This window comes from Ictidomys tridecemlineatus, chromosome 4 (assembly GCF_052094955.1).
Source record: "Ictidomys tridecemlineatus isolate mIctTri1 chromosome 4, mIctTri1.hap1, whole genome shotgun sequence".
Lineage (NCBI taxonomy): Eukaryota > Metazoa > Chordata > Mammalia > Rodentia > Sciuridae > Ictidomys > Ictidomys tridecemlineatus.
In genome coordinates, this window is record NC_135480.1 from 195,493,548 (window position 1) to 195,515,362 (window position 21,815).

A 21,815-nucleotide genomic window follows, 5' to 3' on the forward strand; every position below is an offset into this window, starting at 1 on the left:
AATGTTCTTCCTACCTTATCCCCATCTCAAGTCTAATAAAACCCTATCCTTTTTTGTTTGTTTGTTTGTTGAAAGACTTTTTAAAAAATTGCTTTAGATTTACAGCAAAATTAAAAGAAAGGAACAATGATATCCCATACGTCCCCTCCCCCTGCACATCTGCAGAACCTTCCCCTTATCATCATCTTGCATCCAAGTGGTAGTCTTGTTGCCACTGATAAACCCACATTCTTGTCACCCAGAGTCTGAACTTTACATTAAGGTTCACTTCTGTTCCACATACATTCCATGCATTTGGACAACTATATAATGACATATACCCAACAACATAGCATCATACAGAATAATTTCAAGCCCTAAAATTTCTCTGCATTTGACCTATTCATCCTCCCTTCCCTCTTAACCCCTGACAACCACTGAGATTTACTGTCTCCAGCTTTGCCTCTTCCTGAATATCATGTATTTAGAATTCTGTGTTATGTAACCTTTTAGAATTGACTTCTTGCACTTGGGGATATGCACTAAAGTTTTCTCAATATTTTCCTGACTTGATGTGTGTTTGTGTGTGTGTACACTTATCATATGTAATATTGACATATAAATATATATATATGTCAATATTACATGTGATATATTAAATATATAACATATATATATATATTTAAAATATTCCATTATCTAGATGTACCAAAGTTTGCTTATTAATTCACCTATTCCTTGAAACTGGAAATCAATGATAAAAGAAGGAAGGAAAAATCCTACATTACATGGAAAATGAACAATATGTTACTGAATGATCAATGGGTTACAGAAGACATAAAGGAGGAAATCAAAAAATTCTTAGAGATAAATGAAAATACAGACACAACATATCGGAATCTATGGGACACAATGAAAGCAGTTTTAAGAGGAAAATTCATCGCCTGGTGGTCATTCCTCAAAAAAAGAAAAAACCAACAAATTAATGGGCTCCCACTTCATCTCAAAGCCCTAGAAAAGGAAGAGCAAAACAACAGCAAATGTAGCAGAAGGCAAGAAATAATTAAAATCAGAGCGGAAATTAATGAAATTGAAACAAAAGGAACTATTGAAAAAATTAACAAAACTAAAAGTTGGTTCTTTGAAAAAATAAATAAGATCGACAGACCTTTAGCCATGCTAACAAAGAGAAGAAGAGAGAGAACTCAAATTACTAACATACGGGATGAAAAAGGCAATATCACAACAGATGCTACAGAAATACAGAAGACAATTAGAAATTATTTTGAAAACCTATATTCCAATAAAATAGAAGATAGTGAAGACATCGATAAATTTCTTAAGTCATATGATTTGCCCAGACTGAGTCAGGAGGATGCACACAATTTGAACAGACCAATATCAATGGATGAAATTGAAGAAGCCATCAAAAGACTACCAACCAAGAAAAGCCCAGGACCGGATGGGTATACAGCGGAGTTTTACAAAACCTTTAAAGAAGAATTAATACCAATTCTTTTCAAGTTATTTCAGGAAATAGAAAAAGAGGGAGCTCTTCCAAATTCATTCTATGAGGCCAACATCACCCTGATTCCGAAACCAGACAAAGACACCTCAAAGAAAGAAAACTACAGACCAATATCTCTAATGAACCTAGATGCAAAAATCCTCAATAAAATTCTGGCGAATAGAATACAAAAACACATCAAAAAAATTGTGCACCATGATCAAGTAGGATTCATCCCTGGTATGCAAGGCTGGTTCAATATACGGAAATCAATAAATGTTATTCACCACATCAATAGACTTAAAGATAAGAACCATATGATCATCTCAATAGACGCAGAGAAAGCATTCGACAAAGTACAGCATCCTTTTATGTTCAAAACACTTGAAAAACTAGGGATAACAGGAACGTACCTTGACATTGTAAAAGCTATCTATGCTAAGCCTCAGGCTAGCATCATTCTGAATGGACAAAAGTTGAAGGCATTCCCTCTAAAATCTGGAACAAGACAGGGATGCCCTCTATCACCACTTCTATTCAATATAGTCCTCGAAACACTGGCCAGAGCAATTAGACAGACGAAAGAAATTAAAGGCATAAAAACAGGAAAAGAAGAACTTAAATTATCACTATTTGCAGATGACATGATTCTATACTTAGAAGACCCAAAAGGGTCTACAAAGAAACTACTAGAACTAATAAATGAATTCAGCAAAGTGGCAGGATATAAAATCAACACGCATAAATCAAAGGCATTTCTGTATATCAGCAACAAAACTTCTGAAACAGAAATGAGGAAAAACACTCCATTCACAATATCCTCCAAAAAAATAAAATACTTGGGAATCAACCTAACAAAAGAGGTGAAAGATTTATACAATGAAAACTACAGAACCCTAAAAAGAGAAGTAGAAGAAGATCTTAGAAGATGGAAAAATATACCCTGTTCATGGATAGGCAGAACTAACATTATCAAAATGGCGATATTACCAAAAGTTCTCTATAGGTTTAATGCAATGCCAATCAAAATCCCAATGGCATTTCTTGTAGAAATAGATAAAGCAATCATGAAATTCATATGGAAAAATAAAAGACCCAGAATAGCAAAAGCAATTTTAAGCAGGAAGTGTGAATCAGGCGGTATAGCGATACCAGATTTCAAACTATATTACAGAGCAATAGTGACAAAAACAGCATGGTACTGGTACCAAAACAGGCGAGTGGACCAATGGTATAGAATAGAGGACACAGAGACTAATCCACAAAGTTACAACTATCTTATATTTGATAAAGGGGCTAAAAGCATGCAATGGAGGAAGGATAGCATCTTCAACAAATGGTGCTGGGAAAACTGGAAATCCATATGCAAAAAAATGAAACTGAATCCCTTCCTCTCGCCATGCACAAAAGTTAACTCTAAATGGATCAAGGAGCTTGATATCAAATCAGAGACTCTGCGTCTGATAGAAGAAAAAGTTGGCTCCGATCTACATACTGTGGGGTCGGGCTCTAAATTCCTTAATAGGACACCCATAGCACAAGAGTTAATAACAAGAATCAACAAATGGGACTTACTTAAACTAAAAAGTTTTTTCTCAGCAAGAGAAACAATAAGAGAGGTAAATAGGGAGCCTACATCCTGGGAACAAATTTTTACTCCTCACACTTCAGATAGAGCCCTAATATCCAGAGTATACAAAGAACTCAAAAAATTAGACAATAAGATAACAAATAACCCAACCAACAAATGGGCCAAGGATCTGAACAGACACTTCTCAGAGGAGGACATACAATCAATCAACAAGTACATGAAAAAATGCTCACCATCTCTAGCAGTCAGAGAAATGCAAATCAAAACCACCCTAAGATACCATCTCACTCCAGTAAGATTGGCAGCCACTATGAAGTCAAACAACAACAAGTGCTGGCGAGGATGTGGAGAAAAGGGTACTCTTGTACATTGCTGGTGGGACTGCAAATTGGTGCGGCCAATTTGGAAAGCAGTTTGGAGATTCCTGGGAAAGCTGGGAATGGAACCACCATTTGACCCTGCTATTGCCCTTCTCGGACTATTCCCTGAAGACCTTAAAAGAGCATGCTACAGGGATGCTGCCACATTGATGTTCATAGCAGCACAATTCACAATAGCTAGACTGTGGAACCAACCCAGATGCCTTTCAATAGATGAATGGATAAAAAAAATGTGGCATCTATACACAATGGAGTACTATGCAGCAATAAAAAATGACAAAATCATAGAATTTGCAGGGAAATGGATGGCACTAGAGCAGATTATGCTTAGTGAAGCTAGTCAATCCCTAAAAAACAAATACCAAATGTCTTCTTTGATATAATGAGAGCAACTATGAACAGAGCAAGGAGGAAGAGCAGGAAGAAAAGACTAACATTAAATAGAGTCATGAGATGGGAGGGAAAGGAAGAGTAAAGGGAAATTGCATGGAAATGAAGGGAGACTCTCATTGCTATACAAAATTACATATAAGAGGTTGTGAGGGGAATGGGAAAATAAACAAGGAGAGTAATGAATTACAGTAGATGGGGTAGAGAGAAAATGGGAGGGGAGGGGAGGGGGGATAGTAGGGGATAGGAAAGGTAGCAGAATACAACAATTACTAATTGGGCATTATGTAAAATTGTGGATGTGTAACCGACGTGATTCTGCAATCTGCATTTGGGGTAAAATTGGGAGTTCATAACCCACTTCAATCTAATGTATGAAATATGATATGTCAAGAGCTTTGTAATGTTGTGAACAACCAATAAAACAATAAAAAAAAAATAATTCACCTATTCCTGTTAAAGGATATCTTGATTGCTTCCAAGTTTGGGCAATTATGAATAAAGTGGCTATAAACATCTGTGTGATGTTTTGCATGTGGTTGCAAGTCTTCACTGACTTTGGATAATATCAAGGAGCATGGCTGCTGAGTCTTATGGTAAGAGGGTGCTTATTTTTTGAAATTATGGCAGTACCATGTTGGCTTTCCACCAGCAATGGGTGAGAGTTCCTGATGCTCCACATTCTTATCAGCATGTAGACTGTCAATATTCTGGATGTGGGAACCTTCACTCTTCCACATGCAGCTCAAGACCTTTCCCTCTTTGAGGAATCCCTAGACCCCACAGGAAGAAGAAACAGCAGGCTCCATGACTCCAGATCAACACATCAAGGTGTCATACCTGTGGGCTTTTTAAGGATATGAACTTCACCTGATCCTCCTCAGTTTCATATAGCAAGGCTGTTCCTGCAGTATAGTGCTCATCCAGCAAATGATCCATCAATAAACAAATATATAAATGTACAAGCAAACAAAATCAGCTAACAAATGAATGACTTGCTAATATGTAGAGCGTGAGTGTAGCACATCACAGTTTGCAATGCATTTGTGCTTCCAATAAACCATTTAATCCTCATCACCTCCTGGGGCTTTTGCAGGCAATTTGAACTTGGAGATTTTTGAGAGACTTAGCAAAGTTAATATATAAAAGCAAAGACATGAACCCCAGTCTTCCAATGCTCTTTCCCACACCAAATATAGTTCTCATAATTAATGAACCCCAACATAGGAGCTTGCCAAGAATAGGGGACAGAAAAAAAAATGAGACAGAAGGATGAATCCATTGAATCCATTGAAAGAGAAAGTGGAAAAACCTCAGAATGGGTGGGAGTACGTATACAGTGCAGACCTACACATGGGATCTAGACTAAGCCACACTGTAGGTGCACTCCACACACACACTGGGGAACATGAGGGCCTGGCTGGATACACTGAACACTGTTAGTTTGGGAAAATGAAAATCAAAAAGATCCTGGAAAAAATTTCAGCCATTTCCGGTTTTCACCAGTGCTCAGCTCCACTTCCTGCACTGCATTCCTTGCTAGCACTGAAGTTTCAGCCCTTGGAGAGAAGCCGAGTGATTTCTGCAAATGTTTTCTCTTCAACAGATGGAGCAGAAACCGAGAAGCACTGCAAGGAAGATGGATCTGTGCGTCACATTTGCAACGATAAAAATACAGCAACGGTTAAAAGCAGTCTCAGTTAAATAGAAGTGGGAACCCAGGGTTGGCCTAAATCTTTTTTTTAATTAAAAGTGAAGGAGAATTTCAAAGTTCTATTTCAGCCCCTCCGAGCGTCAGCGTAGTGGATGCAAAAATGTTTATGTGGTTTGGCTGGTGTGAGACAGCAGAAGATTTATGTGGGTTCAGGTCTTAGGCAGAGAAAACCCCCAGCATAGGGAACCATGAAGGGGAAGTGGATGGAAAGGTAGGAAAACCTGGATTCAGATCCCAGCCCTGAACCTGAGTCTCTTCAAGAAAATCAACCCTGAGCTTCAATTTCATCACTTGTGAACAGAAAAATGGCCTGTTGCAGAGATCCCTCCCTGCAGGTCCTATTATCATTGGAAGACTGGTAAAATAATCACCCCAAGAGTCCTAAGACCTTCTTCCTCCACATTCCTCTTCCCAATCTCTTTTTCCTCTAAAGCCTCTGCTTCGTGAACACCCTCTGGCATTTGCTTTCTTTTGCTGCTTTCTTCCATCTTTCAAGTCTACTTTAACATCCAGATGAGTGACTCACAAACTGCAGTCTCAGGATAACCTGAAGTGGACACACCTGGGTGCTATTCAAATGATTTTGAGTCCTGACCATAGACTTGCTGAGCAAGCCTCTGAGGACCTTGGAGGCTGGAATCCTGCCTGTCAATCAATGCCACAGAACTGGGGATGCACATCAGCGTTTGGGAACTGCTGCTCTGGATGAAGGCTGTCAGACCAGAGGCTCTTAGCCAGTGATGCTTTTCAGAGCTGCCAGGGGAATTTCACAAAATACTCGAGACGATCCCTAAATGTGAACCCCTGATTCAATGGGCCTGGCAGAGCCTGGATGAACATGCTTTGAAAAAAAAAAAAAAGTTCTTGGGGATTAATAACTTATGGTACAGAATCCTTGAAAAGCACACAGTTGGTTCAGCAATGTGGACAAAATGATACTAAATTACCATTCTCTGTCAATTAGATGTTTTTCCCACATGACTCAGTTCATCTTCCCCTGCTCCCCCAATCCTCAAATCAATCACACACATTTTCCATTTTCTTTGGTGGAAGATAGTGCTTTAATTATATATATATATATATATATATATAGATAGATAGATAGATAGATAGATAGATAGATAGATAAATAGATAGATAGATATAGATATAGATATACACACACATATATTCACTTAATATACACATTCATTAAGAAGTACATGTAAAAATGCCTGCATGTTCCACATGTGCATGAATGTATATCCCACACATATACCCCAGTACTCAACACCAGCACACTTAAAAATATGAACTTCACTTTAAATATCAGCCCTAGTCACTTCAATTTTAAAAGCCTTTGTTGATACTCTTCAAAATAAAAACTGTAATACCTAAGTCATCATTGGAAAATCAGATATATTAACATTCATGGAAGCACCTACTTCATTGTCAGAAGCAAGGTATGCATTCACATCTTACCCATTAACAAAGTATACTCCTTGTCAACAGGTAGATGTGTAACATGCCTATTGCACGTTCATTTCAACACAAGTTTATTCACACGTAATCGAACGTAGGAATCTGTGAATACATGCAAACACAAATCACACACTCCCCTACAAAACATCCACATTCACAATTTATGTGAGTAGCACACACACATGCACACACACACTCACTCACTCAAGCAGCTTCCATGGTATCAAAGAGCTTCGCTCAGACTATAAACCTCCAGCCAGGTTCTTCCTGTACCCGTCAAAATCCGCACTAGGATTTGAGGTCCTGGGAGAGAACGTGGACTGTGAAAGAAACAAGGAACACACACAAAACAGATGCAGGTTCTTTATAAAGCAGCCCTCACTACACAAATCAATGCTTCAGAGCAAACCTAACCAAGGGCACAGATCAACAATAGCTCAGCATGTGTCTAAGAGAGGAAGCTCTGAGGGAAGAGATTTTAGGAACAGATGTCTCAAGTGCCCAGCTGTGCAAAGCACTTTTCTAGAATCCCCAGAGAAGTCCTAGAAACTCATGTATCACTCTTACCCTCCTGGAGCTTACAGTCCTAGAAAAGAAGATGGATATTTAAGGAAATATTTTCTAAAATGACAGCAAGGATAGGTTTAGCCAACACAAGAATTATAGCAGGGATGGTCGGTGAGCAAAGCCACCAATCCTGCTTTGCTTCAAGCTTTCCATTACTCATGATAAGTGTTTGTCTTAGGTGTCAATAACGTCAACAATCGGCCCTCCAAGCAATCTTACAATATTCAGAAGCTCCACCTGTTTGTGCCATTAGTGCCCCAGTTTGGCCAGTATATTCACCAGACTTTTACTAAGCTTTGTGTTTTCCTCCTAGACATTTTTGCACATGTATTCAGTCTCAAGATCACTTACCTTTTTAATGCTCTATTAGTATTTTCCTAGAATTGAGAAAGAAGGTCGACCAGATAACCACAAAATACCACTCCCTTCTGAAAGACTCTGATTCCATGATTCTATTTTTAAGATTTGGTACCAAGTTTGGAATTTTTTTTTTTTTTTTTAGAAAAATCACCATTTTCTTTTTAATTTTTCAGAATTGTTTTTCTGCTTGCAAAAGTTAATCAGGCTCGTGACAGGAAATGTAAGAGGTACAGAAAAATATAAGGAAAGAGAAACACCCATTTTTCCAAACCCCACCCCGCAGATGGGATGCCTGTTCCTATTTTGGCTCATTCTTTTATTTTGTATGCACATTCCATTCTGAGAGTCTATGAGATTCTGACTTTGAGTCCTCACTATTCAAAGAGTCTCTGATTCTAAAGTTTGATAGACTCTAAAATTCTCGTTATTATGATCCTCAGATGTCAATATTATTAAGAACCTGGCAATGAGAGCTTAGAATTCTAAGTGCTATCCCCCAAATGTGAATAAGTTTGCCATGCCATTCCCTACGAGGAGGAGCCCAAGTCAGCGTCAAGTGCCGCATGTCTAATGGGAAGGCAGAGGGTCATAAAAAGAAAGAATAAAGAGAGATCTTAGAGCAAAGCTCAGGGCCTGCAAATCTCCACCCTCCACCCCATCGGACTCTGGGTTCCATTCTGTGGCCTAAAGATTGTTGCTAGAAGACAGCGCCCCTGAGGCCAGCCTCAGAGGTTTCTCCACTTGTATCCCAACTTCCAGGGAACCGCCTGAGCATACCTCTCAATAAGCCCTGGGTGGGAGAATGCATCACCTAAACTCACTGAAGCACTCTTACCCCTACCTCCTGGCTAATGCCTCCTAACCCTCCTCCACACCTTCCTCCTTCTCCATCAGCTCTTAACTATGTAGAACTTCCATGTGTACTAATTATTAAGCCTTTGGGGAATTCAGTGAAGTATGCATTATTACTCCCATTTTACAGACGAGAAGCCTGAGGCTAAGAAATGCACGATTTACCAAAAGTCCCTTAGTGATAGAAAAGTGGTCAGAGTCTGACTCCAAGTTCATAGCTCTCTTTTTCTTTTTAATTCCACAGCTGCCTCATAACGTCCTCAATAACAATCAAAATAGCAACATCACCCCCCAAAAAAAAAAAAATTAAGAAAATCAAAGCCTAGAGAGGACGCCTACGCATCCTGTAACTGAATTTAATTCTAAATTCATTTTCTCAATCAATACCAATTTCCATTTCAGGATATCCAATAATTGGGCCTTCCACACCCAACTGTTCATTTCATTTTCTAGCCCTTTTTTTTTCCTCCTCTTGAGAGTGCTGTACATGGCATGTGTTTATTTTTCAATTAAAGCAAATTAAACTTAATTTTGTTTGGAGAACTTTTTTTTAGAATTTCACAGCCCACGGTGAGATAATTGAGACCCTGCTGTTTCTGGAAGCACTAGTTAGAGCGAGCGGGCCTAGATCTGACACAACCTTGGAGAAAGCCGCCCTCAACCCTTCCCTTTCCCTGGTCCCCCCATCGCAGAGTCGCCTGGGTCCATCCACTTCCCGGTTACTGTGCCAGTCTAGAAGGACAGCTTGTATCTGGCCCGGGGACCACTACCATGACCTACTGAAGGACAACAGGCCTCCCCTCGGCCCTCTCCCACCTACTTATTTTTCCCCATCTCATCTCTGATCAAGTCAATGCACAGTCTTAAACGTTCTCAGCAGTTTTCTCAATGGAGATGACTTAATCTGAGTTCTGAGGCTTCGTGTGCTCTACCCGAGATTATTTTTTGAGCCGCACCCCTAGCATGCTCTGCAGACTCACTGGCTGCCTCCTCTCCCACTCCAGTTGCAAGGGCCTCCGGGCCTCCCCAGCTGGCTCCTCAGCCTTCGGCACCCACAGTCTGACCTCTCTAAGCCTTAGCGAGCTGTGGTACCCCAACCACGGCACCAGCTCCAGTGCGTTCTCAGGCTGCACATCCGTCATCTTATGGAGCTGACAGTAGCTTCTGATTAGAAAGATACTCTATTCATGGTAGACTTTCTAGAACCTGGAACAAAGTAGATTTTATACACACACACACACACACACACACACACACATACATACATACACATACATATATATTTTTTTGAAGAGTAGAAGATATCAGGAATAAAATAAACTAAAAACAGGAAGGAGGGAAAGAAGGAAAGAGTTGAAGCTGTCGTGGTGTGAACTGAAATACAACCAATAAGAGTGTAAGTGATAGGTTATAGATTAGTAAAAGATACAGATTATAGATATAAGATTTTGATAAGTGAGATGAGACAATTATAAAGCAAGAACTGTCATGGTCAGACCTAAGACTCCATTTTGCTGTCTTCTACAAGAAAACTGTTACAAGCTGTTTCTGAGAAACTGAAATGAAAGCTGTTTCCTTATTTTTTTAAAAAAATGTCTTTCTGTACTTTGTACCCCACAAATTGTACCCTACTCAGGATGCAGCAATAGTGGTTGATTAAACCTATTTAATCCTGGGTTTAAATGCCCTTGTGGGTCTACATGACTTTGAAGTAGATTCTCGACCTGCCAACCCCTGCCCAAATTCAGGATGTGACTATCCAGCACGTGCTTGAACCCAGGACTGGGGTCAACTGAACTGCAAAGCTAATGCTTTTTTAGCTTCTGTTTTTCACTTGCTTGCTGACTGGAAAATTCTGGTCCTGCCTACAGCCCACAGGTCCCACTTATCAATGTTTTAAATTCTAGGATTGGCTAGCTTCCATGACGATAAGCAAGTCCCTGAGTTGTGGTTTTCTGCTTATATGCTCTTTGGATGGACCAGGAAGCTGCTGTCCTATCACAGAGCTTGTGTCTCTACAGTCCCTGGCCAGGTAAATAAAGCTCTCTTTTGGTTTGAAATTAGGACTTAGAATGCTTTCTGGAGCGACTCCCCGTAAGAAAGCTTACACTAAACCTCGGAAACTTTCCTTCTTACTAGACTTTTTTTTTTTTTGTACTGAGGATTGAACTCAGGGGCACTCAACTGCTGAGCCATATTCCCAGCCCTATTTTGTATTTTATTTAGAGACACTGACTTGCTTAGTGCCTTGCTTTTGCTGAGGCTGGCTTTGAACTTGTGATCCTCCTGCCTCAGCCTCCTGAGCCACTGGAATTACAGGCATACGCCACCACGCCCAGCTTCTTACTAGTCTTTGACAATTTTCTTATATGATCATCACTTCTATAATAATGTATATCACCAAAATTGGCTGTATAAAAAATTTTACATGTATAATATTCTTATAGAGAAGATTGACTTGTCTAGTGTTAGAACTCCCCAAAGTGCATTATGCAGGTTACTAATAAGAATTAAATTTAAATATATGTGTATATGTGTGTGTGTGTGTGTGTGTGTGTGTATGTCAAGTCAAAATTCTAAACTCAAACAATTTTCAGAAAGTTGACATCAAGACATCAAGACGTGAAAGCTCCCTTTATTACAACACTTGACCAAGCCTTGAATACACTTATATACATTAGGATTTCCAAGAGGGTAAATCACAAAGTCTCTCCAGTCTCTGAGTTTTCCAAGCACCAGAGCACTGTGAACAATGACGTAAAAACACCGTGTCACGGGAACAAATGCACATGGGGAGGCAGGAACCTGGTGCTCTAGGTCTAGTGTCCTCTGAAGTAAGAATGTGACCTCTGCCAAGACGATCCCCCTTGTCAGGGTCTTAATGTCTTTATCTGTCAGAAGAAGAGGACAGATATAATGAATCCTAACATGTCTCCTAGCGCAGCCCTAACCTTCTATGATTCTGTGATGTGAGACAACACAGCTAGGTCATGTCTTGGGGTCCACCATTCCATCTACCCAGAAGGCCCCCTTTCTCCACTTCCAGGAGTTCAGAACCTTCCAGGCCCATTTCCAATGCCACCACCTGCCCAGACTTCCCTGGGCAACGTGAACGAACATGCATGTATTCCTGAGGCTTCCTGTACAAACATTTCATTTCTATAAGATACTATCGTAAATGGAGCACATACTTCTTAGAATTAATTTCATCAGTTGGTGGCAATTATATGCCAGGCATTGTGAGGACAAGGGTGACGAAGGCTCCCTCTGTGCCTTCTTTCACATGTCTTCTCCTCCCTCGAAACCCTTGGGATGCGCCTTCGTCATCTGTGGTCTGCAAAGAGTTCAGCACAAAGGTTTAATCTAGGACAGCCTCCGTCACTCAAAAGTCCACTGGAGAGACAATTTAAAGTTTAAGGCAATGATTGTGAGCTTTCTTTAAAGCCTTGAAGCCTCTTATTCAAATACAGAAATGTAATAAAGCCAAGCAGATGAAGTGGAGCTGCTCTGACACAGGTGGCAGGCCGGGAAGGGTCTCAGATCCAGTCTCATCTGATCCACCCCTCCTTCCTCCTGAGGTGGGCTGCAGAACATTCCTCAGAGCCTCTCTTGAATCTCAAACCTTCATTTACAAGGGAGGAAACTGAGGTCTAGAGAACGGATTTGATTTACCCAAAATTCAAAATGAAGAGAGTGTGAGAGGAAAAGTCTCCTGATGCCAAGGAAGCTGCCACCTACCTGCTACTGAACTGAAGCACAAGGTCCCACCAGATGGGAAATGATTCCAGGTGATACAGAGGTGGTGCAGTTCCTTTAAAGGGTGTGAGAGTTATTTTGATATTCAATAGAGAGTATAAACCACCTAGAAAATCTTCAATTTTTAGGACTATCATTGCTCGGGCCAAGGTCAAATCAGAAAAACAAATATACTGACTATTTGAATTTGATTTAGGATGCACAACTTAGAAATGTAGAAAACTCTGCATTAAAACATGTACTTACTCTGCTTTGGCTCTTTTTCTTACCTCGAATTGTTCACTGATCCCCCACATCCTACTCATTAAAATGTTGATTATCCAAGTAATGCACTTTCATTACAGAATATTATAAATAGAGGTAAGCAGAAAAAGCTGGAATTGACTCATAACCCATTACCAAAATAAAGCCACCCTTAAATAGGTGCATTTTATAAAACAATCAATGGTGCTATCCATGGTGTTTTTGACCTTATGATTCTTTAACTTAACAGTTCACTAACAAATAGGTTGACATCAATAAATGTCGTAAGTGCCATTTATGAAACTCTTACTGTATATGAGGTGCGTTGCTAAGTGCCTACGGATATAATATAATATAAGGCCCACCTTACAGATGAGCCTCTGTATTTTGATGCTGCCTTCAAATGTACACATGTGCTTCCCTAATACCATTCTCAAAGTCTGTTCAGTATTCCATTATACAATTTCTTTTGTTTTTTTTTTCTTCTGTTGTTCCACAAAAGTTCTAATAACAGCCCATCTTCACAAATTTGTGCACATCTAATTCACTGACTTCCTAGAATGGGGAATTCCTTAGAGATGAGGCAAAGATGAAGACAGAGATAGAGAGAGACAGAGCTGAGAGTCCTCCAGATCAAGATGAAGTCCTGTTCTCCTGCTAATGGGGATCCTCCTTTACCCCTACTTCACTCCAGCCCAGGCACACTGCCCCTTCCACACCCTCTCCCTCGTGTGCACAGTCCCACCTCAGAGACTCTATTCTCACTGCCTCACCTGGAATGCTCTTCCTTCTTGTGTCCACCTGGTGCCCTCTTGGTCTCCTCTGGTGGCCCTGCTCCAGTGTCAGCCTTTCAATGAAAGCTTCCCTCTCCCATCTACGCAGAACAACAAGCCCTCTCCCACCTCGCCATCTGTCCCCACATCTTCCCTCTCCAACCACGTTCTATTTTTCTCTATTACACTTATCACCATCTGACACACAATATATTTTTACTTGTTTATTTATATATTATCTTCTCCCTCAATTACAGTGTTAGCTCCAAGATGGGGATGGGGGTCTTGGTTTTGTCACGCCACTTAGAACAGTGTCTGGCACAGAAGAAGTGCTCAGTAAAAACAAGGCTTGCTTTTTCATTTGTTTTAAAATGAAAAAAAAAATAAAAGTCACATTTCATAAAAAGACTCTGCATTTAATACATATTACCGCCAACACTACACCAAAGTGTCCTTTTCCCTGCATGAATATCCAAATTGGAAGTGACATTCAAAACAAAACAAAACTTTGGTAATAGTATTTGGCATCCCACTGCTATTGATTTTTAAGGAACCAGAATATTTTTTTAATAAATATATTGACCACATGTGTTCCCCATTCCATTGTGACTTGAAAGTTCTATTCCAAACCATCTTCTGATCGTAGGTGATCTCCAGACCATCTCTGGCTTCATGTCCCATTATTAAGAAAAAAGAAACTGGCATTGGACTTGCTTCTCTCTCTCTTTCCTTCCCACACTCAACCATGTTCAGTATTCCTTTCTTTCCACATATACATGTGTGGGTGTAAGAGAGGAGAAGAGAGAGACAGATGCACATACAGAAAAATGTACATACATTATCTTGCAACATCTGGCTGCCACAATTCCTGCCACCTCCACCCTCTTCCTTTGACTGCTTTTAAAAGCACTACTGTAATCAGAAGTGCCTTTGGTGGTTCTATCCCCAAGAAAAGTAACATCTTGGCACCTGACTCTGGTTCCGTGGTAAACAGTAGCATATTCTATGACTACTGGTCCTGGTCTCAGCAGCATTTGAACTTTTACAACTTATGGGTACAAATAAACAGGCTAAGCTAAGGTTTCCTGCTGAGGCATTGTGAAGTTAAATTACTATTTTAAGAGGCTATGAAGTTGGCAGCCAGAAAGCACTGGAAGAGTGGAAGATATTCATGATGCTGACAGATAAAGAAGGGGAGAAAGTAAAATGCAGATTGTTAAGGAGATTTAAGAAGCCTCCCTCCAGCAGTGCCATTTATAACATCTCCTAGAACATGTGAGATAGATGCCTTTCTCATTTAGGCATGTATAAGATCAGAATCCCAGGCAAATGCATAACAGAAGGGGGGAGATTTGCAATGGCGGACCTGGCCCAAGACAATAGGGACCAAGTAGCAATCATCAACCTTGATTGTGGCAAGCCACCAAGCTGCTGACCGCTGGACAATGCCTTAGACTAGTGGAAGGAGGGAAGGCACGTTAATGTAATAACATTACCAATGACCAACAGCACACACAAGCTGAGATCTGATGCCACCACCAATTTAATATCTTAGAGCGGGTCCTTTCATTTCTGAACCTCAATGTCCTCACCAGGAAAATGGAAGAATAGTTCCAATTGTAAAGTGTTAATATAAAGGTTAATGAGATTATAAAAATCATGTCAAGACATGCGAGTTCTTGGTAAAGTAGGTGATGACAGTGATGAAGAGTGGACTGACTCATGAGGAAGAGGAGACCAGATCACACCAGGGCATCCAGCACCCTGTCCATCAGCCACCCTCCCCTGCACACCTGATAAGCACACTAATAGATTAGAAAGCCAAGCAAAAAGGTACAGTGAGATGGGCTGCCGGGAGTTCAAGTTCTCAAATCAACATAGATACTGTTGGATCTTAAGAAAGAAGAGTCTATGTATACAATGAAACAAAACGACAACAAAAACAAAAGTGAAAATTAAACTGAACAGTGTGGAAGATGATTTTCAGCTCTGGGGACAGATGACCTTAAGTCTGTATCTGTTTTCTGAAATTTAAAAACCTGCCTTAGTAATTTTGCATACTTCTCTACCTCCCCTGCTTTCTCAGTATCTCCTAAGTGTCACACGCTACCCTGGAGGATGGGGAGGGAGGGTGTTGACAAAAAGGATGAGTGAGTTCCTTTGCAATGTTATAGTTTAGATATGAGTGTCCCCTGGAAACTCATTGTGAGTCAATGCAAGAAAGTTTAGAGTGAACTGATTTGGTTATGAGCATCTTAACCTAATCAGTGAATCAAACCCTCGATGAGGATTAAGTGGGTGGTAACTGTAGGCAGGTAGCGTGTGGCTAGAGGTGATGGGTCATTGAGGGCATGCCTTTGGGTATACATGCTGTTTTCGTGAGGGGCACTTGCTCTCTCTGCTTCCTGGTGGTTGTGTTCTGAGCTGCTTTCCTAGACCACACTCTTTCACCATGATGTTCTGCCACACCTTTAGCCCAGAGCAATGAAGCTGGCCATCTATGGACTGAGACCTCTGAAACCCGTAAGCCCCCAGATAAACTTTTCCTCCTCTAAAATTGTTCTTGTCAGTCCTTTTGGTCACAGCAGCAAAAAAGCTGATTAAAACAGCAAGGCAGTCCCTTGAACCTAATAGTAATCTCTTTCACGTGGGGTATTTCTAGCGTGAAAACACACCCCAGGAGTGCAGGCAATGCTAATCTTATACAACTGTATCAGGGCAACCACAGAAAGCAATAGCAGTAAATGCTTATATAGCTCCGATGATCTGCCAGGCATTGTGTGAAGCACCTAGTGTGTAAATGAATTAATTTCCCACATTATCTCTATGCAAACTTGCCATTCTTATTCTCTTTTACAGATGAGAAAACTGACATGGGAGCATTGGGCAATCTGGCCAAGGTCAGATAGCTACTGGATGGAAGAGCAAGGTCAGATAGTTACTAAAGCAGGTATTCAAACGCCAGCATTGAAGCTTTTAACCTCTCTCCTTTCAAGTCACATAGAAATAGTCTCAAATCTTCAATAGCATACTGTTGACAGGTCTTAGACAGGTAGTATCACTTCTATGTGCCTCAGTTTCCTCATCTCTAAAATGGGAGATACTACCCGTGAGCTTGTTGAGAAGATTCAACAAGAAATCTATATCAATCATCCATTACAGAACAAAGAACATGTGACACCCTTAGCCCATACACTTTCCCACTGCACGAATGATTTTAGTACAGTCACAATCCGGCCGTCTCTAGGTGAAGATCCCGAGTTCTCCATAAATGCATAATTTCCACTGTCAGGAAAGAGAAAGGATAAGCAAAACTGAGGCTGACCTGGCAATATTTTCAGAAATCATTTGTAAGGCTTCACTGGACTTTGAAGGATGCTGTTCTGTTGATATGCACTCAGAATAAAATTCTTTATGACCCCCCGCAGCCCTCCCCATCCTTGGCCATCTCTGGAAATGGCATTTGACGAGGACCACTTCATCTAAAAGAGTCATGTCTCCAAAATGTGTCCCAGCAGCAAAACCGTATTACCCAGCCTTGCCGGGTAATCTATTTTTCAATCTTTCCCCTACACTCCTAAACACACCAAAGTGCTGATTTTCTTTTTTTAATGGCTACTGTGCTGGTGCAGATGTTTTTATAGTAGCGGCACGGCTCCTTGTCGGTCCTTCCCCGACGAGGTGCCAATGAACTCAGAACTCATCAACTTCCATGAGCATTTTAGCTTACCTCTTACTGTGCAAACAGAGCGGACTTACTAAAGCCAGTTGTCTCTGTCACAGTTCTCACACTGCACTTCCAGGATGATCTTGGGGCTTCCACATCTCTTGTGATTCCACAGCCCACCAGAGTTTCATTTACTTTTGCAGACTGCTAAATTTTAGAACGGAAACCGGACAACTCATCACTTCGTAGGGCGGGTCCTCTAAGGTTCCCTCGTATACTGGATGTCTGCCCTTCCTCCGTCAGTATCCAGTATCCACTTGTGATCTGAAACTGGGCTCCTCCACCTTACCCCCCCAGGATCCATTCTTTCTCCGAGAGGTTCCCACTGGCTCATTTGCAGGACCTTTAAAAGGCTAGATAAATTATCTCTCAGAAACCCTTTGGGGCCAGTATTGAATTAACCCTTACAAAGAGTTCTAGCTGTTCAGATGGGTCATTTACTTGCAGCCCCGCTGCTCCGACCTTTGCAGTTTACACCAAAAAAAAAAAAAAAAAAAAAGCCCTGCATCTTGCCTTTGTTAATTGCCTTATGAATCTACCTTGCACCCTTGGGGGCATACCATCACTTAGCTGTTCCCAAGTTGGCCCTAGCATCCTGCACACAGCTCTGCACCCCATGAGAAACCACTGCACGCTGAGAGCAGAATTCGTGCAGAATGATCTATGGCGTTTCCTCCTTGGGCTCCCTGCTCATGTATGTGTGTGGATGGTAGGGTGGTCTGATCATTTACTGCTCTTAACTTTCTCACACTCATTCTTCTTCTTCTATTCTCCTTTAGGCCACCTGCAATATCCAAAAGCTAGTTGTCTTGGGAGACAAAGATCCCCTTCACTCTCATGAAAAAAAAAATTAATTTCACTTCTCCTCGGCCTCATTATCTTCTTAATTGTCTTCTTTGCCCCCTCAGTAGGAAGGATTGTCTACGGGTTTCCAGGCAGCCTTCTGTGTTCCAGGAGGACACTGGGTTTCGTGGCAACACTGAATCACTTAGATATTAAGAGCTTCACCAGCAGCACAAGATAACCATCTATCTATCCCCCTCGGCCACCCTGTCTTGGATCCCTTTCTGTGCTCTGAGGTATGACTTCTTTTAGATTTGCTCATTTTTGAGAGGTCATCTAGACTTTACAGTGACATATGGCCACCGTGCACGTGTCTTTCTGGTTGTACAACAACTGTGTCTCGCAGCATTTCTGTAGAGCTGGGCAACACCTCTTCAGTGAGGTCAAGCTACATGAGGTCCTTCCCAATTTACAAAGACAAGCCCACAGAGGGGAACACAGGCTCCCCAGGAGGTCTAGATATGCAGTGGCCAGAGCCCTGAGTTCCTGTGCTCCTATTGTATAAGGTTTGGAATTCCGGGGATCTAAAATGAAAGGATACGGTCTCTGATCATTGACACCGTCACCATCTTCATCATCACTTTCTCTACTGATGTGGCTTCCACTCCCCACGCTCTCACAGAAATTGGGAAATGGTGATATTGGTCTATTATGCGTGATGATTACGTAGGGATTGCCAGACCTCTTGTATTAGATGGCCAGCACCTGGCTGGACTCAGTGATGTAGCCCCTAAGTCGCTTTGTTCAAGGCCTTTCACAGACAAGATCCCTAATATTTGGCAAGTGAAACTCACCCCAGTCTCACTGCAAGCACCTTCTCCCTTCCTTTCTTTCCTCCCAAATTGACTCCTATTCCTCCCCCTTCCTTAGACTTGGGCATTCCAGGGTATGACACTCAGAGCAGGCCTACGAACTCACATTAGAAGAACTTGTTTAAACACGGTTTGAAATTGAACAGGATGAAAACCCATCATGAGAACCTGATGATGAGCCTCTGTCAACTTCCAAACTCTCCTCAGGTCTCACACCACTTGCTTCCCAGCCAGGGCTGTAGTGCAGGAGAGATGCCGCGTCTTTCCCTCTCTGAGGCCTGTGGGTTCTGGCTCCTGCCTGCCTCATCATGATTCTCCTTCTCATTCAAATCCTCAGCCACGCAGAGTTCAGTCCAACCCCAGCCTCCCTCTGGGTGATACCACATTGTCATCTTTCTCTCTGCCTCTCATGCTCCTGCCCAACACAACCTCATGGCTAGTTCTTCCTCGTTTCAATCTCAGCTCTAATGCCACTTGCCCAGAAAAAGGCTTTCCCTGACTAACCTACCTCAGGTGAAATTACCCACATTCTCTTCTAGCAGATTTCCCCCAATTCTTTTCTGTGACACTATTGTGCTAAGTCTATTTGCTTACTCATTTATTATCTATCTCTGCCTACTAAGTATGAGCTCCATTGAAAATAGGGCCACATTCATGCTTCGTTTCTGATGTCTAGACCTGCACTATTCGATACAGTAACCACTATCCAAATATAACTATGCAAACTAAAATAAAAATCAATACAAATTAAATAAAATTAAAAATTCAGTTTATCAATAGTACTAGAGATGTTTCAAGTGCTCACTAATAACATGCAGTAAGTGGCTACCATATTGGACAGCACAGAGAACATTTTAATTATTCCGGAAGGTTCTATTTAACAGTGCTAGTCTAGAGCAATGTTTTCCAAATATCAGGGACCCAATAAGTATGTGTCGAGTACCTTAATAAATTAATGCTTTCTTTTAATCCTCACTCAATTTCAGGTTGTCGATCCCCCTTTTTGTGCCTTCTAAACCTTAAATATGAGATAAGGGATGGGGTTGTAGCTCAGTGGTAGGGCGTTTGCCTACCATGTATGAGGTCCTGAGTTTGATCCTTAGCACCACATTAAAAATAAATAGAGATATTGTGTCCATCTACAAATACAACAAAAACCAAAAACCTTTAAAAAATAAGATAAAATAGAGAATATTCATAGGACAATATCCAGCATAGTCAGAGGCCTCCTAAAAGGATGTTACAGGAGACAGAACTGTGAAGACAGGCCCTTCTCAGAAAAAGAAAACTTGGGAGTTATGTGATTATGCTTGCGTATTATGTGAAGAACAGAAAACTGAAAGAGAATTGTATTTGTGTGATTTCAGAGACATATAGAGAGAAGGCAGATTTAGGGTCAAAGTCGAAAAGAAAAAGAAAATATTCCAACAAAGCTGTGCAAATACAACATAGACTGCTTTGTGTGGTAATGAACTCATGGGCTCCAAAAGGACTCAAACTAAAATGGAGTGTTGTTACCAAAAGGATTTCTGATTCCTGAATAAGAAGAAAGTTCAGTTATTGAAAAACCATCAGGGGTTTCTTTAGAGAAACTTCTCAAATAAAATACTGAGATTTTTTTTTTTTTATCCAATGACTCCATGACACCTTCATACCATCAATTTCAAAAAGTTAATAATATGTATCTGCTATTTCTGGCCATTGAATAAACCCATCTCATGTGCCATCCATTAACTCAGTTGTACAGAGGGAAGCACAGAGATGCTCAAGTGAGGAGGACTTAGGTTCACATGCTTTGCTCATTATGTGACCTTGGGAAAGGTACCTCACCATCATGAGCTTCACTTTCCTCTTCTGAAACACGGTCGGTGTTTGCCCTACTGGGTGAGAAGGGAGATGGAAGGAGAGAACAGAATGAAAGATTGGGAACATAGTAGGGGTAATGTTCTCTTCCAAGTAGGACATAACTTTCTGCCCGTATGATCAACATCCCTACAATATTATCAGTATAAGAGCCGTTACTTGGAAGCCACAGTAGCATGGCTTTGAGTAAATAGGAAGCGACTGTCAGAGAGAGTGAGTGAGAGAGAGAGGAAGAGAGATGACAGCTGCTGCTGAGCCTGGACATGAAATGCCAAAGCAAACGTTTACAGAGCAACCACTGGTGTCAGTCCCTGGGGATACAAAGAGGCTCCCAAGAAGAACACTGACGAGGGCAAGACAGACCCATCCCCTCAGTGCAATCCAGGAGAACGGATTAATAGTCTCAGACAAAATTATGTAGCAATGGAAGGAAGAAAGAGATTAATTCCAGAATAAGGTCTTGGGAAGTCTTCTTGAAAGGGTTATTTGAGCTAGATGTTAAAATATGGATAGTGTTTTACAAAGTAAACCCTAAAGGTAGGAAATGGTGGAAAGAATGGTAGAGAGATTCATTATTTTTAATAATAAAGGATTAAAATGGAAAAAAATGAGGGAGATTATTTGAAGAATGACATTTGAAGACTTGTCCTTTTGAAATTACCCCATCTTGATAGTATGGTCACCTGCAGTTTGGTAATTGATTTGTTCAACCTTGGGTTTTAGCAAAGGGGAAGCAGGAAGAGAAGGACCAGGTATGTTTAACCTTAGTGGATATCTAGGTGATACATGCCGATCACTTTATCTAGGGAACTGAGAGGGGAAAGAGAGAGGATGCCAATCATAAAATGTCTCCTCATACAACTGAAGGATCTTTGGACAAAGACCTTTTCAGAGAAAAGAGAACTTTTGGGTCAATAACATAAAATCCTTAATGCACTAAGAAAGCGATGTCCTACTTGAACAGAACAGGGAAGGGTGTTTTTACCATCTCCACCTA

At 41.0% G+C, this 21,815-nt stretch overlaps 1 protein-coding gene and 1 long non-coding RNA gene across 2 annotated transcripts in view; both read right to left on the minus strand.

Moving 5' to 3' along the window:
* Brinp1 (BMP/retinoic acid inducible neural specific 1) overlaps positions 1 to 21,815 on the minus strand; it is a 173,034-nt gene that overhangs the window by 147,518 nt on the left and 3,701 nt on the right. The gene's annotated exons all lie outside the window — the stretch shown is intronic.
* Positions 11,421 to 19,684, minus strand: LOC144377344 (uncharacterized). Its single transcript, XR_013438258.1, has 2 exons — positions 11,993 to 19,684; positions 11,421 to 11,692 (listed from the first exon to the last, which is right to left on the minus strand). It is a non-coding gene; the product is annotated as an uncharacterized LOC144377344 (long non-coding RNA).